The sequence below is a fragment of the Euprymna scolopes genome, chromosome 3, assembly GCF_053919585.1.
Source record: "Euprymna scolopes isolate OS-2025 chromosome 3, ASM5391958v1, whole genome shotgun sequence".
In the NCBI taxonomy this organism is placed as follows: Eukaryota; Metazoa; Mollusca; class Cephalopoda; order Sepiida; family Sepiolidae; genus Euprymna; species Euprymna scolopes.
Window position 1 is genome coordinate 78,792,742 of NC_136484.1, and position 15,894 is coordinate 78,808,635.

Here is a 15,894-nt window from a genome sequence, read left to right on the forward strand (position 1 = left end):
AACGATTAAACAAGATGAAAAAGTTACGTTAAATTTATGTGCAAAACTGATTTCGTACTCGAAATTCTTAAAATAATTGTTTTTTTTTCTTTTCAACTCGTAATTATTTCAAAAAGTAGAATCTCATTTTCACGGAGTGATTTAGCTAAAGATGGTAATCTATTATTATTATTATTATTATTATTATTATTATTATTGGCTCACAAGGAGCTTTCACACAGGTCATCAAAGATCTCTCCTTGAAAACAGCCTGTGGTGTTCTTTGGAAGCTGAGTGACAACAAGTCTCCCTAGATTTCCAGTACTCTCCACCTCTTTCGATAGTATTTATTATTATAGTATTTATTTCGCATTATCGCAACAGCTGCTGAGTAATGATTTCTTGTTCACGGCGGCTATTGGTCTTCACTGGAATTTGTGTAGCAAGGTCCCAGTTCTCTTCGCATTTATCCAGCAAAGATCTAGTCAGTGCTTTCTCCCCAGTCTTTTCTTCCTCCCTGACTCTACTTGGCTGCTTGGTCTCACTTTTTATTTTATTTTTAGTGAGAGAGAGCAGTGATGTAGTAATTGGGGATGGAGGTAGGGTTATAGAACTTATAGATATGCGGTTTCAATGTTCTTGGTTCCATGTGGCGTTTCATGTTTTGCCTCTGTAGCAGTTTGTCTGGTCCGCACTTGCTGCTCACGTGTGTTGATCTCCAAATTCAAGGGGTTTTCTTAATATTTCAGCTTAATTTTTATTATTCTTGCTCGTTATATCTTTCCAGTTATTCTTCTGATTCCAATTTCTCCCATTCTTTTTTCGAAGTTTTTCGAGATTATTCCTAGTGCTTCTACTATTAAAGGTATTATTTTGATTTTCTTCATCTTCCATACCCCTTTCAGCTTTTTGGCTAGCTCTGCGTATTTGCACAGTTTTTCCTTTTCTTTGATATTCACGCTGTGGTCGGCTGGAACAGCAAAGTCTACAGAACTTTTCTTTCTTGTTAATTATTACGACACCAAGTCTTCTTGCTTGGATGAGTTTATCAGTTTGTATGTCTATATTCCATAGGATTTTGTGATTCTCGTTTTCAAGTACTGTTGCCGGCTTATATTTTTACAACTTGTTTGTGCGTTCGAGATGCAGTTGTTTGCATAATTTCCAGTGTACTACCCTTCCCACTTAGTTGTGTCTGTTCTTGTATTCCTATTGGGCCAAATTTGCTGCATTCACTTACTATATGGTTTATCGTTTCGTCTCTTTGTCCACAGAGTCTGCATTTGCTGTTTTCTTGTGTTTTGTCGATCTTTGCTTTGATGTGGTTGGTTCTTATCGAGTTATTTTGTGCTGCAGTTATTAGGGATTCAGTTTCTCGGCTTATGCGTCTTCTTCGCATCCATGTCCAAGTGTTTTCGTTATTTTCATCTTTTATCATCTTAATGAATCTTCCATGTAGTTGTTTTTCTTTCCATTTTTCGTTTTTCGTCTTATCCTTTATCTCTCTGTTTCTGCTATTATTATTGTTGTTGTTGTTGTTATTATTATTATTTACTTATGTTTTTCTTTACACTAATGCAAAGCAATCTAGCCGACGAATATATATATATATATATGTGTGTGTGTGTGTGTGTGTGTGTGTGTGTGTGTGTGCGTGCGTGTATATATATATATATATATATATATATACATATCGCATTTATATTATATCAGATTCTAATAGTAGCCTTTACATAATTTCGTTGTATATGTTTTGTCAATGGCGATTGGATCTGAAACCATTGGTTCTGAAATGTAATCATGTTTCATTTTACAATTGTCAGGTATTTCGTATTTTTGCTTTGTTGACCTATATATATAACTTTAAAATTTTATATTATATCTTATATATTATATTTTTATATTATATTTTACTTATTATTTTTAATATTATTATTATTTTTTATTATATTCTTATTATTAATATTATTCTTATTATCAATATTACTAAAATCATTATTATTAATATTCATATTATTTGATTATTGCTATTGTTTTTATTATTATTATTATTATTATTATTATTGCTAATCGTATTATTAAAATTAATCATAATATTATTATAATTATTTTATTATATTATTATTAGTAGCATTATTATATTATTGTTATTATTAATAGTATTATTATTGTTATTATATCAGTATTATTATATTATTATTTTTTGTTATTACGCTATTCTATTATTATATCATTATTATTTTATTTTATATTATTTTTTTTTATGTTATTATTATTATATTGTCATTATTATATAATTACTATATTACATCATTATATTATTATATTATTTCTATATCATTATCATTATCATTTTGTTATTACTATCACATTATTACTATTATCATCATTATCTTATTATCATATTATGATTATCATTTTATTATTATTAACTATTATTATTTTTAACTATTGGATTAGCTCGATATATATATAATAGGATAAATGTTTACATTAAAATGTGCTATGATTGAAAATAAATATTATAAGTTGAAGCCAAGATGGTTACTTTTCATTTCATATGCATTTCTACAAAACGTTTTTTCTATTTAAAAATGTAAAATGCCGCGTACATTTTCTTCAACGCTGTGGTAATAAATTTCCTTATTTCGCAGTTGTAAACTGTTGTATGAATGCAAGCCACTTTTCTTTCTGTTTGTACATTCAATCACAAAAATCAGAGTTTACTTATTTCTAAAGCGAAAACGTCTCTTGTAGTTATAACATATGAATTTGTTTACATATCCAATAAAATATTTAAAAAACATACTACACTCATATATGTATTTCGAACGCATCAATTAGACTGCTTTTTTGTCAGAAAGAGAAATCGCCTATGACGACTATTTCGCACTGTCTAACTTGACCTGCAAAAACGAAACCTGAATATGTTGGTCGTTTTCTATAAGATCATTCCTAATGCAGCATCGCACATCATTTCTATTTCGGATTCTGACACACTCGTTGCTACTCTTGTTCACGTGCTTCATAACATTGACCCTTATAACATTGGCCTTTATAACATTGACCCTTATAACATTGGCCCTTATAACATTGGCCCTTATAAGTCCTTTATACATAAGAAATAATTCAGTTCTACGTTGATCTTCAAAACTCTTTAATGATATAAAACTCTTTATAAAATGTTAAATCTGTTCTCTGCATGAAAATAGAGTAGATGTATCACTGATCGTTACACGAGGTCTAGCATGTTATTATCCATCGTGAAAGTAAGCATACCAAAGTTACAAGGTACGTTGATCTTGATCACTTCGTTTGTCAGGAATAGTGTGAACAATTAAAAAATCTTGCATGCTTGATAAACTACCAAAAGATCTCGCATGCTAAAAAAATAGCTGATAGGAAAATCCTTATAAAATACAACGCAATTGCCTCCAAGTGTCCGTCTGTGGAAGAAGATACTGGTGGGCTACTTTCCGGCTGACTATAACATGATCGTTTTCCAGCTCAATGTAAATAAGTTTAATTTGTGCTCTTAAATAATAAAGCTCTACCCAACTTCCACCATTACTGATCACCATGAAGTTGTCTCACCAACTACCAAACAATTATTAACTTTTACCCTAGAATGACCCCCAGGGCTTTGGTAACAACATGTTTCCGTGCCGACGGGATACGGAAGATTTTAACGACTAAACAGTTTCAGAGAAAATAGAACAAAAACTTGAGTTATATTAAAGTTCACTTTATCCAATGCTTCTCTATTATATCAAAAACGTTTACTTCCAGAGTAAACGAGTGTGATGTCGTTCTTCACATTGACAGAATCATCAATAAACTGCGTCCTGATAGAAATAGCCACGAATTTAAAGAAAACCTGTGGTGATGTACTAACCCGCACTAACCAAAACATGTAACCGTTAATTTTCATAGAAATTATATTTTATTTTGTTTTGCCCAGAAGCACCCTCTCCAGATGAAACACTATTGATGAAGAAGTCAACTGTAAAATAGCAAAAACTGCAAATTCATTCGGCAATTAAAAATTATTGATGATTAATCACACACACACACACACACACACACACACACACACACACACACACACACACAAGCACAAACACACACACGCAAAACAAACACAGACAAACACTATAATCAATAATTTATTATTTCAAAACGAAAGCTAGTTAAAGTTAATATAATTTAAAAATAAAATTTCAATACCATACATAAAGTAAGAATTTTCAGCGTTTTATCCTTGTGAGGATTTGTCAGGCATGGAATCGATGTTGCTGGGTGTTTTTATATATTTACGTGGTGCTGAATTTACTAGATAGCCAATCAGATTCTTTGTTATTCATACACCCATTTATCGCAGCTAATAGTCGTGCATTTATCAGGCAGAGGTTCACTTTACCTCTAATTAAAGTCTTTCTTTGTTCGTTTTTGGAGCGGACGGGCCACTCTTTTTGTTAAAAATTGACCTAATTTTAATCTAGATGTAGGTTCGTTTACATTTCAGTTTACACGAGCTTATTTTTTGTTTATTAATTAAAATAGGCAACAAGTTTTTACTTTTTGAATGTTGTCCAAATTTCTGCAACTGATTTAAAGTATTTTTGCTAAATCAGGAAATGACATCTGTTAATCTAAATCAAATCATGCTAAGTTGAGTTGAAAAAAAATCAGATACAGCGAGAAAAATCGATATCATTTTTGTGGCATTATCAGATGATTTTTGTGGCATTATCAGATGATTTTTGTGGCATTATCATCCTAAATATGTTTTAAGAGAAAAAAATGTTTTGCCAACAACATATATTGATTACCTGATAGAAACATCGGTTACTGTAAATGGAATGGTGGGAAAACTGCATGTTGCTTCATCATTGTTCAAACTTTAGGGCTTAAACTTCTGTTTCTTTCGAACTCAGTGACAGGGAAATCTCTCTACTGGTTCCAAAAGTAGTCAGCCTTCATGATTGCGTTCCAAACACCCTAATACCTGGTTTCAATCTCTTTCAGGTGTTGGTGGAATCTTTCCGCCTGCTCGCCACTCATTAAACCCAGGTTCTCAGGAAACTGGTTCATATGTGAAAATAAGTATTATATCTTAACGCTCATGTTGCAGCCTAGGTTTCTGAAAGTAATCAGCATGTTGTTGACAAGTTCTGCGTAGTTTCTGGCCTTATTGCTGCCAAGAAAGTTTTTCGCTCCTAAAACAAATGCCTTCCAGTTCAACTTCGTTCATTGAGTTTTCGAACTCGGATGAGCTGCCGATGGTTTCGATTCTCGGTGGTGACGCACGAGTCATTAAAAAAAAAACTTTTTAAATGCTGCATTAAGCAAATATCATATACGATCGGCTTTATATATATATATATATATATATATATATATATATATATATATATATATATATATATATAAAATGAGAACATTTGAAAACCTGAAAATATTGTAAAATGATAAAATCATTTTTATTTACTTTTTTTCCTCATATTGTTGTTATAAAAGGTCGAAGCCTCTCGAAGAGAAAATATGTCTTTTATCGGTGCTGTGTAGTCACTTAGTTTAAGCGCGAAATTTAAGCAATGGCTTTGCCATTCGGTCCTCTCTGCTTCGCCATTTAACTGAGACATCAACTGCAATCGATGAACGTCTCATGACCCTACAGCTTCCACTGACCAGGAATCGTTATGCCACCCTGACCAGTGCCTATGCTTCCACGCTTGACTCGGAGGAGGACGTGAAGGACTGTTTCTATGACAATCTCACGGCTAACATCAGGAACACTCCATGTAGCGATAAGATCATTCTGCTGGGTGATTTTAACGCCAGTGTTAGCAAAAACCATGATATATGGCAAGGAGTCATTGGATGAAATGGAATAGGAAACGTAAACAGAAATAGTCTCCAACTTCTGTCCCTCTATGCAAAGCTGGGTCTTACCTTTAATAACACCATCTTCCAGCTACGTGACATAAAGACGTCCTAGATACACCCAAGGTCCAAACAATGGCACCTTAAAGATTTCGTCATCGGCAGACACCATGACGTGCTCTTGATCCGTGCCATGCTCCACTGATCACTGTCTAATTCGCATAAGTCTCCGGCTAAACGTACGTCCACTTGTCCGTCGGCATAAGCAAAATCGGCGACTTGACCTACGGGATCTGACAATCTCAACCAAATTGTGTGATGCCATCACGGAGTCCTGTCACCGCTGCAATCTCAGCAGTTACCACTACTACCATCATGACAGAATGGCAAGAAATCTCAACTGCTCTTCATGATGCCTCAAAACCCATCCTTCGCTACTCTGAGAGGCGACACAAGGACTGATTCGACGATTATGCTCGGAACATTGGATCCCTCATACGTGAGAAAAATGCCGCTCATGATGCTCTTTAAAAAAATATAACATCTTCCACACTCATCCCTCCGTGCCATGGTATAACGAGAATTGCGTCAGATGAAGAATGAATGGTGGCTGAATAAGGCTAGGGAGATCCAAAGCCGAGCGGACCTTGGCTATACCCACAGTTTCTAGGTGGCAGCGTTTCTATGAGGCAGCGTTACCTTAGGCCATGAATCATGTGCGTAGTGAGGATAGTACTCTCATCAAAGAGAAGAGCGGTATCCTGGAAAGATGGGCTGAGCACCTACAGGAGCTGCTTAATAAAATCAATGCCACTGATTCCTCCATTGTTCATGATCTCCCCACTCTACCATCCATTCCTGTACCCGCTGAGATCCTCAAGTGTGGTGGAACTGATCTTCTCTTGCATCTCCACCGGTTCATCCTTAAATGTTGGCCAGCAAAATGTCTCCCACAGCATTGAAGAATGCTAACATTATCCTCGTCTACAAACGTAAGGGTGACCGCGCTGACTGTGACATCAGTCAAGGCATCTTTCTTCTCTCTATGGCCGGCAAAGTATTGGTTAAGATCATGCTCACCCGACTTTTGGAGACTGTTGTCCATCTTGTTGTCCCAGATTCACAATGTGACTTCCGCCGTGAGGTGCAGAATCGAACACTTTCGCCGTGAATGTCTGTGTGAAGCAGGGATGCGTCTTGGTTCCTGGTTGCCGTCACTTTGTTTTCGCACTGTGACTTTCAACCTTCTGATGCTGTTGCTGTCCAATACCGTCCTGATGGCAGCCTCTTTAACCTGAATCGTCTTCAGGCCAAGATTAAAACCTCTGAAGAGCTCATCTGCAACTTACAGTATGGCGATGGTGTTGCATTCCCTAGCCATACTTCTAGTGGACTTCAACGCGGTCTAGACGTAGTCTCCAACATCTATAACCGAGCAAGCCTTATTATCAACATTAAGAAAACGAAATGCTGCCAAACGTGTCTCCAACTGATGCTCCCATCTTCACCGTCAACAGTATCCCTCTAAAGAATATCAGCAGCTTCACATACCTTGGCTCCAATCTCTCATTCTTCTGAAACCTTAGCGATGAAGATCAGCGCCGTCTTAATCTAGCCTCTTCTGGTTTTGGCCATCTGAATGACCGAGTGTTAGCCAATTGCAATCTCAGGATCCATACGGTTCCGAGACATGAGTTCCGTATCGCCGTCACATCCGGCTACTGGAGTAATTTCACATCAGACAACTACAGCAGATCCTCAGACTCCATTGTGGCACAAGGTGTCCCATTCAGAGATTAACAGGAGAATTGAAGTTGCCCCTCTAAAGTCACTCTTTATCCATCGTCAGCTTCGATGGTTAGGCCACGCTATTAGGATGCGATCAAACAAACTACCTCGAAGAGTTCTCCGGTCAGCTCATTCACGGCTGACGAAACGTCGGCTGTCCAAAGAAACGCTACATAGACTGCATCATACTCACACAATCTTTTGGAGACTTTAGTAGCGGACAGATACACTTGGCGACATATGTGAGAGTGAGATGGCCTCCTTCAGCAACGAGTATGAGCGAGCAGCTACGGAGCGTCGCACACTGAGACACCAACGAGCGGCGGCCACTCAACATCAAAACTCAAATCCTGTCTTCCCGTGCTCTATTTGTGCAAAGCACTGCAGATCACGCATCGGGCTTCACTACGGCTACCGAGAAGCAAGCCAATGAACATGACAGCGTGAAGTCATTAGTAGATCAACATGTAGGTAAAGGCACGTTGCTATAAAAATATGTTTCGTTGCCTTATATTGTGGCAGTTGTAATTATGTTTTTTATTCTCCTAAAGAGAACAAACAATTCTCCATTTAGATTATTATTACAATTATCATAATTGCACATTGGCATAATTTTAATCTAACAAAATATAACGGTAAGTGAACTTGTTTTATTTCTGTTGAAGGAACTTTTATTTCTATATCTATTTAATTTTTTTATTTCTATATCTATTTACTTTTTAAACTGCAAAACACACAATTTTGATATGAGAATATTTTTCAGTCCGTTCTTTTAAAAATAAATAAAACTTTTCATTGAGCATTTCCAAATATTTTAAAGTTAGAAGCATTTTTCACGACAGTTTTTTGTTTTATTTTTGTTTTAATTTTTTTTTTTTTAACTAAAACGCGGATGAATTCAATATTTTAGCACCGGGCGTAATTTATTTAAATATATTTAAAACTTAAATGTTTTTTTTTGTTTGTTTTATGACATCTTTATCTTTAAATAATTTACATGACTGAAATGGGAAATGAAATAGGAAATTCTGTCCAGAGACATACGAACACAAATTCATCTTAAAAATTCATTAACTAATCAGTTTTAATTCAAGTTTTGATATGAACAAAAAATAAAGAGTACATTAATTGTGTTTTATCTTATAAATAAATGTTGTACGCACCGTGCTGAAATAATAACGTTATTTAGAAAGCCATTCTTAAAAGAATTTTCTTTGGCTTTCTAATTATTCTGCACTTTTCTTTGGCTTTCTAATTATTCTGCACTTTCTTTGGCTTTCTAATTATTCTGCACTTTCATCTAACAATTCAATGAAAAAAAGATACCACCATCAAAATTTAATTTAACTTGAAAATCCTGTCTAAAATATAGCACAGTTCGTACACTGCACAAGTATTATTATTATTATTATTATTATTATTATTATTATTATTATTATTATTATAACAACAGCAATAATAAAAAAAGATACTTCTCGAGGAATGCTGACTCGCATAAACGAGTTTTGATTTAATGGTTGCTCCCTAAAAACCGCATACGCAAAAGGTTTTCATTGGTTTATTTAATCACGAAAACTTTTTTGAAGATACTATTTCAGGCAAAAAAAGGCCAAAAGCATTATTTGAATATGAATGAAAAAAATAAATGTAACAAAAAATAAAAATATTAGTGTGGAAAATATAATATAAAAATAAGAATGAATTAAAATAAAATGTAAATAAAACAAAACTAGCACGAAATAAAAGTATGAATCAAATTTATGAAAGAAACAAAAAAATAATAAAAAAATAAAATACATGCTCGATTACAAAAAAAAGTGCATGAGATATATATGAAGAAAGTGAAAGAAAACCTCAGGGACCCGCCATTAAATTAAAACCCGTTTACGCAGGGCCCACGTTCCCCGTGAAGTGCCCCCCCCCCCCCCCCCAAAAAAAAAACTGTAGATGACATCTACTGCCGCCACACCAACTAGTTGTGAAGAGTCAAGGATGATGGAAATCCGAGGTGGGAGAGTACTAACCAGACCTCCACTGGAAGCATGTAGTTCAAATCTTGGGAAGGAATTTTGACACCCAAACCGCAGGAAACACCAATGGGCGATGCCAACGAGAAATCAATGGCAAACTGCTATTGCGTGCAATCATCTTTAGGTAGAGAACATTGCGGTGGAGAACATAGGGGAGACTTGTTGTCACTCGGTCTTCAGCGAATACCACAGGTTACTGCTAGTGAGCGATCACTGATGATAGCCTCTGAGACAACCTCTAGTGAGTGAATGTCCCCTCCCAAATTCACCACCACCTTGATTTAATATCGTAAATGTTTACTATATTTTCTTGGTTTTTAACCAATGTTCACATTATAATATGATTGTTTAATGTTCACATTATAGTATGATTGTCTTTTAGTAGTTATGTGAACTTCAGTTCCATATTCATGTATTGTGCACTGATATGAAAATGAAGACTATAGCGGAGTATAGGATTCCTAACCATGTAACTGATGAAAATACGCTACACATTTTGATGAAAAACATGGATAAAATGAACATAGAAGAACAGAAAAAGAAAACTTTAAATATAATTTCTGTATTGAATGTAATAGTTATTTAAATATTTCAACATATAATCATGTGGGAAAATCCATCTCCCCAATAAGGGGCACTCTGGATAGAAACAAAAATAAAAATTGTCTCAATCATGAAGGATTTCTCTCCCACCGGCCGAGGAGAGAAAAGGTGAATTGTAGCATCAGAACAGATACTACACTGTGATCTCGTCCCGAAGCCAAAGAATCGTTTGTTTTATGTTTCTTTAATTGTTTGTTCCCTAAATTCATAATTCAGTTTTATTAGTATTAGATTATATATTGCTTTAAAATTACGTAATTTTACAGAGATACTATTTATATTTATATTGGATAAAGTTCAGTTTCATTATTAATCGAATTGGGTTCCTTTCTATTCGTTTTTTACATGTTTTAATGCTCTTTTTAAAAATATCATCATATAGTATCGACAGTAACAGTTTGACAAATCTTACCTACATTGCCTGCAGATATTTTTCAGTTAACGGGCCTTTTATATCTCGGTGGCTGTGGCTTAACAGTCATCAACGGAGTGACAGAGTCAATTAAAAATAAAAAATAAATGATAAAGACATCGTCATCCACATGGATCGACTATCATAACTAACTAAAATATAGTAATGGCTTAAAAAGTTAAAAAAAAAAAATGACGTGCGTGACCACCGAGAATCGAAACCAAAACGTTTAGCTTACGATTTACATTTTCCTCTGATGTTAATGCCTGAGCTGTGAAGATATGTTTGGTACAAGGCTAAAAATTAAATCATGAACGAATAGCTATTACGTTACGCATGCATATTCGTAATGCCGTCGTTCGACCGTCATCTAGCAAATCCCATTTCTTTAATTATCACACTTTTGCACCGATCTTACTTCGGCTAAAACCCAAATATAGTTTCGCATGGGTTCAAATACCCTAAAAATTAAGCTTCATGTCTGTAGACCAAAAACTGACAGAGGAGTTCGTTAGGTAATTTTTTTAAACAAACATATATACGCATACATAAAGAAAGATGGTTTGTGTTTACTATAACTTTTTTACGCAAATATTACGCAAGTATAAATCATGTAGAATATCTGAATATAATTACACGTAATAGTTAACTAAAGATGATCATCCCATAAGAAAACCGAAAAAAAACTAATAGGGAATTAAAATGAATGTTTAAAAGAATATGCAAATTAGCTAGATCTTTTGCAAATGAATGCAATTCCACAAGCCATATATAACAAAGTTGTATTTTCTTTTTAAATAAATAGAAAAAATGTTTTTTATATGAATATCAATACACAGAAAAAAGGTTATAAGATAATGTTAGTATATTCATCAGTTTAGTATTCTGCATATATATATATATATATATATATATATATATATATATATATATATATATATACATATACGGTATATTGTGAGTGTGTGCATATATATATATATATATATATATATATATATATATATATATATATATATATATATATATATATATATACACTGAGTTAAAGGTATTCAGGAGGAAAACACCTGAATTTAACGAGGTTATTAAAAGTGCTCAATAAAAAATAGCAAGATATATTTTTATTGATATAGACAAAAACTTACATGTTCACATCAAAACACTGGACATGCTAATATTTTGAACAAGTGGTTGATCAAGACCACAAATCCTCGCCAGGCGACTTAATAAAGTTTGATTTTCACTGAATGAATCCGGTTTTTAAGAAAAAAGTTTTTTGTTTTTTTTTCAAATTTACGTAAGCTTTGGAATCTACATAAGTTCTGTGCACACCAGTACACCACAAACTCGCATCTAAATTAGATGGCAAAATAATAAGCCTCTTAATGTCCATATTATTTATCAACATTTGCTAAAGTAGTATATAAACTTATTTTCCTTAATAATTATACAAGAAAAATGTCTTAACAGATATATCACAGTTTATGAATTTTCTAATAGAATACGTGGTTATATTTTTGTGACCTTACGGGTCACGTATACGTCTATTATATTACACACACACACACACACACACACACGCACACACACACACATGCGTGTATGTAAATATACATATTTTATAAATGTTCGTTTCGATGCATCTTGTTCACTGTTATGCATGTACACTTTAACTTGTAAAGGTGACATTAAAATATTTGCAATAACAATTCAACCGTTAAGAATAAAACATTGACTCCCACTCGAAATCAAAATTATTTTGAATAACACAATCTTTAAAAGCCGCTTGAAACATAATCAATCGTTATCAAATAAGGAAGAGCATTTAAAAATCGTAAACATGTTTCAATTTTGCGGCACAAAATGAATCTATTGCATAAACGTAAATGGCCTTTTTTTGTCTAGCAAAACAGATCATCAATAAACTTTTCAGTTGTTTTCATGCGATCCATTATGTAGCGATGGGCTTTTCCGTAAAATACAATAAATAAGGTAAGACCGCGGGAAACGATTTGCTTATTTAAAATACTTCTAAAACAACTTTTCACAAAACTTCAATATATTCTGAACGAATAAAAACATACTTCACAAATTGCTAATTGCTACATTAAATAAAACGACACTCCTTGTGACAAGTGAAGCCAGGAGCATATAACACAGTTAAAATGACAGCAAAGCATGTTGTAGAACTAATATATATCCAGGAGATGAACATTGTTTGCTATAATCCCATAGTCCTGTGTGCATATTGCAAATGCACACTTTGCAATATGCACACGCACATATTTACAGTACCACTTATATAGTGCCCATTTCACTAGGTTAAACATGTGAAACAAAACATATCTAAAAAAAAGTTGTCTGTCTACGTATTCGCGACTTACTAATAAGTAGACAAATGAATTAAACAACTTCGGTGTAGACACACACACACATACACACACACGGACACACACACACACACGCAAACACACGCAAACACACACACGCACACACGCACACACGCACATACACAATACAAAAATACACACACATACACACATACATAAACACACACATACATACACACACAAAAACACACACACACAAACACACACACACATACACACATACACACACAAATACACACACACATAAAACACACACACATGCACGTAAATGTTAGCGTCAATATTTACTGAAATATCGATGTTATCCTACGTAAACATTTAAAAAATTGTCTAAGAATATATTGTACAATCTTTCTCTTTCTGTCATCACCAATTATCGTGTGAAATATGTAAAATCTCGATTTATTAATGTACAACATTGTTCTAAAAAGTGTCTAATATCATTTGTATTCGACGTCAAGAATAAGTTCAAAACATAGTAAACTTCTTTTTCATTTAAGCTTACAACAATTATTCCAAGAATAAAGTTATAATTTTTGTTAAATTAACAAATAACATTTTTATAATATTAAAATACAATGTCTAATAATTCTTTTTACTCTGTTTAAAATGATGTATGGGGTATATATATATATATATATATATATATATATATATATATATATATATATATATATATGCGTGTGTGTATAGATGTATATATTTATGTATATGTATATGTGCATGTATATTAAAAAAACAACAAAAAGTGTTTTTTGTTATAACTAAATAATATATATAAAAATGCAGAATTTTTATTTTTATAGGGACACGCAAGCAATGGTTTACACACACACACACACACACACACACACACACACACCACATTTACAAGCAACAAAGAAGAAAAGCGATTTCATGTAAGTTTGCATACAAAAATCTACACGTAACTCAACACAAGGACGATTGATAAAGATTTCAAGTAATTTTGCCTTTTATTTACACGTAATAACTTTTGTCAATGTTGAATACTTCCAGTTAACTTTCGTATTTTATCGGTAAAACCTAAAATCAAATTTTCATTTCTTGTTTAATGTCTCACATTTGCTTTGTTTTTGACGTTCGTTTTTCTTAGAAAGAATTCATTTACTTAAAATATTTCGTTGTGTTGTGCGCAGGAAAAATAAGTGCTGGCTGGGCCGCCAGCCAGCATGTGTAAAGTAGTGGCACAGTTTATCCAACGTACATTTGTTAACTGCTGCAGTGAAGCAGGTTTTTAAGAGTTACTCCCTTGACTGGTAGCTGGCAGGTTCGTCGGCAACCGTAGACTATAGATAATATTAACACACATATTAATACGATTAAACGACAATATGGCAAATACGCTCGACAGTATAGAAATAGTGGTAAAAATTAACAAACCATTACATTTAAAACTAACAAATAAATAAACTAATTATTTAAAAAAATGTTAAATTATATCTGTTTTTTTGTATTTCTTTTTTGTTTGCTAATTTTAGTTTTTAAACCAAGGACCGGTTAGTTAAGTAAGAGCACCTGCACTAAACAGTAAGTAAACTGCGTGTTTGTCTGTTTAAACTAACGTCTCGTTATTTGGATATTTTAAAAAAACTTTTATGTTATTTTTATCGATTTAAAAGATAAATTTTATATAATTTACTTCTGTGTATGTCGTCAAATAAAACTACCTTTCTTTTTACAAGATAACATTATATTTTAAACTTATGTAAAAGTTTATACGGGTATGATTTCACAATAACTTGGTTTTAGAATATATATATATATATATATATATATATATATATATATATATATAATAAGTATATATATATATATATATATATATATATATATATATATATATATATATATACTTATTATCCTAAAAGTTTGCTATTTAAAATAATTGATTGAAAATATGTATTTTCATACTTCCAAGGAATACAGTGAATGAAGAGAGAGAGAGAGAGACAAAGACAGATATATATATATATATATATATATATATATATATATATATATATATGTATAGAGAGAGAGAGAGAGAGAGAGAGAGAGGGTGTTATATCAACTGACTTACTGTTTTTTGTGTTTCATCATCGGCTGCAAGTTTTCAGTTCTTGCTATGTCACTATGTATGCGCTGCACTGGCCTGCTTGTGTGACTTATGTGCTGTGGTAGTTCATTTTGCTATGTGCATATGCGTGACTGAGATATAAATGAAAGAGAGGGAGCTGTTCACATGTAGGAGTTGCATATTGGTGCATGTGCAAAGAAAGTTATTTATGGCCACAGACGAGCCAGATATTTATATGCAGTTTTTAAACAACATGGCGCGCTAAGACGGACTTTTAGGGATTTTCCTGTAGGTTTGGAAAAAATTTCGCACTTTCTTTTATAGGGGTGGGACACTTTTGTTTTCTCTTTCTTTTTGTTTTTGTTTAAAATAAAGGGAGATTTGGTTGGATAACAAGTTTAGAAGATTTTGAAAATGTTGTAAATCATACGAATGTTGTTTTGCCGGTAAAGTAATTTTCTACTTTAAAAAGATTTTCCAAATTAAATTCGAAACAACTTTAGCAAATCTTCCTAGTTTTGCTAATGTTGTATCTTGTAGGAAATAAAAGAGCATCGTTTGAAAATGTAAAACATTAAGTGCATTCGTGTATCATGATATTGTTGATGAAAATAAAACAAATAAATTGTAGAAGTACTTTGGAAAAGGGGAGAAAGATTATGAATCACTTTAATAAATAATAAAATGTTAAGTAACGTAAGTTTGTATCAAAGTATTTAAACATTA

General features: G+C 33.0%; 1 protein-coding gene across 2 annotated transcripts in view; it reads right to left on the reverse strand.

Moving 5' to 3' along the window:
• Nucleotides 1–15,378, reverse strand: part of LOC145256446 (uncharacterized) — a 237,487-nt gene extending 222,109 nt beyond the window's left edge. For both annotated transcript variants that reach the window (XM_080115361.1, XM_080115372.1), the window contains exon 1: nt 15,172–15,378. The gene's annotated coding sequence lies outside the window, so the exon portion shown is untranslated. The remainder of the gene's footprint in view (nt 1–15,171) is intronic.
• Between the last annotated feature and the right edge of the window lie 516 nt (nt 15,379–15,894).